The sequence below is a fragment of the Orycteropus afer genome, unplaced genomic scaffold, assembly GCF_000298275.1.
Source record: "Orycteropus afer afer isolate SDZICR_OR568_19922 unplaced genomic scaffold, OryAfe1.0 scaffold00594, whole genome shotgun sequence".
NCBI lineage: Eukaryota > Metazoa > Chordata > Mammalia > Tubulidentata > Orycteropodidae > Orycteropus > Orycteropus afer.
Window position 1 is genome coordinate 258,395 of NW_006922181.1, and position 4,202 is coordinate 262,596.

Below are 4,202 nucleotides of genomic sequence, written 5' to 3' on the forward strand. Positions count from 1 at the left end.
AGCCTGGTGGAACCCCTGAGACTATAGCCCCTAGCTTCCCTTCAGGTCTGGAATTGAACCCACTCCTGTGGTTACAGCCAAACAAAAGACAGACATATAAACTGAACATTTACATTAGGTAGATACACTCCTTGGAGAGATCAATCATGGGAGAATAGAAGGGTTGGGTATGCACTGGGAGACAGCTCAGGGGGCAGGAGTGCATGGGAGGGAAGGACACAGGGAAGAGGTAACTATGGAGAACTATGGGGAAGAAGGGGGAAGAGAGTTGTTGCATTGTGGGAAATTGCAGTCAATGTCACAAGATAAAGTGTATGTGAATTGTTGTATGGAAAATGAATTTGCTCTGTAAACTTTCACCCAAATCGCATTTTTAAAAAAAAAAAAGCACCAATTCAAAATGGTTTCAACACCAAAGGGTTTGTTTATAACAAGAAATCCATAGATAAGATCGGCTTCAAGAACATAACTTCAGGGGCTGAGACCTGCTTCTCTCATCTTTCCTTTCTTTCCAAGTAGTTGCAGCAACAGGCTGGTAACAAGATGATCAAAGAAGCTCAGATATTCCATCCCTTTACCCCAATACCCAGAGGTGGAATGGAGCCTTCTGTTCCAAAACTCTCTTCCTTAATATGAGAAAACTTTTCCTAGACACTAACCAGAAGGCTGGTGGTTCAAACCCACCAGCCACTCCTTAGAAGGAAGATTGGGCAATCTACTTCCGTAGAGACACCACCTCAAAAACACAAGGAGGGAGTTCCAGTAAGATTGCAGAATAGGCAGAAAGACTGCACAGATCCTATTCAACAAACAAAAGGAGAACCAATTAACACAGACACAGAAGATAATCCTGGACCCCTAAGCCTTGAAGGGAAGGATATAGAAGTGGACTAAACTCTAACTAGTAGAATTTGAGTGAAAATACCAAAAAAGGAGACTTACAGAGCTGTGGTCTGGCAGTGATCCTGATGGCACAGACAGTTTGGATATTGCCAAGTGTTCGTAGGGCCTAAGAATTAACCTAAAAGTCAGCCCTACTAGCCAGGGACTGCACGGAGGACTGCTCTGGTGGCTGGGAAATAAAAGGGAAGGCAGAGAAGAGGAAGGCGGGCTGAACTATGGACTTTTGTCTGTCCAGGGGGTGCAACCATTTTGAATGTTTACAGGCAACTTGACAATTTTGAATATTTAAAGTGACAGTGTTCTCCCAGATTCCAGGGGCTTAAGAACAGGCTCCACCTGTCAGTAACCCCTAGGACATTCCGGACCTGGAGGGCTGGAAAGGTGCAACATTGCCCTTGTTACTCTTATACCCCACACCCTCTTGGTGAATGGACGTGCAGTCATCCCCCACTCCCACCCACCTTCTGGGCCCGCAGGAACTCCATCCCACTCTGTGTGCTCAGACGGAGCCTGGGTAACCTGCCCTGACCTCTCCCGATTTTTCTTTCTCTTTCATTTTTCTGTTTTTTAGTTTGTTTGTTTTTGTCTGTTTCAAACCTACTACTATTATTATTATTATTGTCTTTTTTACTATTATTCTTTATTCTTCCCCTCCCAGGTCCTAGTTTTCAGCATTTTTTCTTTTCCCTGCTCCTGGTTGCATTTTTTTTTCCCCTCATGATTAAGCCTCTTCCTTGCATTTCTTTTTGCATTTTTTCCATTTTTTTCTTTGTTATTCTCCTTCTTTACCTGTTTTTCTCTTATTTCCCTATCCCCAGATATTGCATGTTTTATTTTTTTCTATTTTTGGTTACTGTTCCTGTATGATTTCATGCTCTATTTTTTGTTCATGTGCTTTTACTTTTTTGATGGTTATTCAATTGTAATTTTTGTCTAATTGAGTGGGACACAGCAACAGCCCCCTGCTGCGTCCGGCAAAACCACACAGGTCTGGAAATGAAGTGACACAAAAGGGTTAATACTTTTCTTTTTTATTATTTAAGAGGAAAGGGGGCCAGGCGGATGCCCTGCATATTCTGCAAGAGTGACCCCTGATGCATCCACTCTGCTTTATTTATACATAAGTGTATGATTATATCATTATTCTTGATATTTCTTTAAAACAATCAAGTATTCAATCAAATGTTGTTTTACAGTAAAATCAAATATCACCTTATAACAATCAGTTACTAATTAAAAGTTAAAGTTTTACTCTTTCCTGTACCCAAAGGCATTTTTCCATGTCCAAATGTATTGGGTAATTAACTAGGTTAACATCTCTTGCAGAATTAGCAAATAATTACTAAGATACCTCATTCTAAAACATAACATGATTGTTAAGGTACATGATTCTAAATAATGGTTCCTAAGGTATATTATTCTTTGGGCAAAATGTTATTCTAGGGAGATAGGTTAGCAAACATTCTGCTTGGGCAATGTTCCACCCCAGGAACACAAAGCTGAAGCCAAGCATTCAACCATAAGTGATGCCTTGCCATCTCTTAAAGCAATCATTCAATCATGCATCTCTCAACTGTAATTAGAACATGTGCCTTGAAATCATGTTCTTTTGGGGGTCTTTTCCTGGTCTCCAACAGCCCCCATAAGACACAATTACACCCACAACTCCTGCAAATTCACTTACTGAGAGTCACCACCTCCTTCTCCACCAATATGCCAACAATAAAACGACATCAAGAAGAGCCTGAGTCACCCTTGGCTGCTCTTCACAAACAGTTAACAGAGATATAAATATAACAATGCCACAATGCCTCGAAGACAACAGACCATCACAGTCCACACAAAGAAGCAAGATAAAGTGGTAGAACAAGGGAGCAGGATACAGACCCCCAGAACACATCCCTGAGGAAGAAGCAGCATTGGAACTCTCTGATAAGGAATTCAAAAGAATTATATTTAGATTCAAAATGGAGTCTCATCAGTAAGCACCATGCTATTTCCCTCTAGCATCTAAGTGCTTGAAAAACTAGGTACAGCAGTTTGAATTGGGGATTTTGGTGCTCTGAACAGCTCACTTAATCAGAGTGCACCAAACACAGAAGAGCAGAATTAGAGGAAAGGCAGAGGAAGATTATTTAAGAGAGATCTACTTGGCAGAGGAAGGATGAGCAGCCAAGAGAAGCCATTGGAAACTTCCCTCGGGTGGTCACTGACTGGTTGGTGAGGATGGCCACCTGGGATCCCTGTGAGCCAGGAAAAAAGACACCCTGTGCCAGCATGCCAGCGACCACTCCAGTGTCCCAGCACCTGATTTTGTCAGTGATTTGGGTCATCTCAGGCAGAAGGCTCATAGTTATGCAGGGGAGGTGAGCTCCCTCCCCTCTCAGTGGGTCACTGGGTGGGCTTGGGTCAGCCTGGGAGACATCGTGCTTATCTTTGTCACAGATAATGGGACCGCAGTTTGCTAGAGGGTACTCCCCCGACTCCAACACAGCTGAAATTGCATGCATCTTTGGCACCACAAGTGGGTGGTATCACAGACAAACTCCAGAGCCTTTAGTGGTCTGGTGGGATTGTGCCAGTGCTGTGGGCAGATGGGGCAGGGAGAGAGGGGGCCGTGGCTGAATGCAGTCCTGGAAATTTGCCTTGGATCAGCTCTTTGACACTGGGGAACCTCAGAGGCGGGGTCTTTGAGTGTGCCTGAGCCTGGCGGAGGGTTGCAACTCCCTAACAATGGGAATCTTTCCTGGGATTGAGCTGCTGTCTCATAGGTAACTACATCATCAGTAAAAGCCTGCGCAAAGCCCTAGAAACCCACCCTAGCAACATCAAGCTTTCCTTCTTCTGCTCCCAGCTTCTCCACCAATAACTTCACTCTTTCAATAGATGAAACCATATTCAGCCAGTTACCATAAAACACCCACTTCAAACTCTAAACCCTCTTTACAACAAATAGAAACACATATCCACATTCCACACAGTGATTCCACCATCACAAACAGCAGAGTGACTCAAAATACCTGAATAAATAATAAAATAAAATACTCCAGCTTCACCTTTTCAAAATATTAAATCATAAAACCAAGACAAAACAAATCAACATGTAACTAGCAGCTAGAGACAACATAAAGAGACAGCGCTCTACCAGATTCCAGGGGCTTAAGAAGAGGTTCAGTTTCCAGTAACCTCAAGAACTCTCCAGACATGCATGACTGAAAAGGTCCTAGTTTACACTTTTTTTTTTCTTTTCCCAGTTGTTGATTTAATTTTTTTTTTTCTTTCTCTTGTTTTCTAATAAT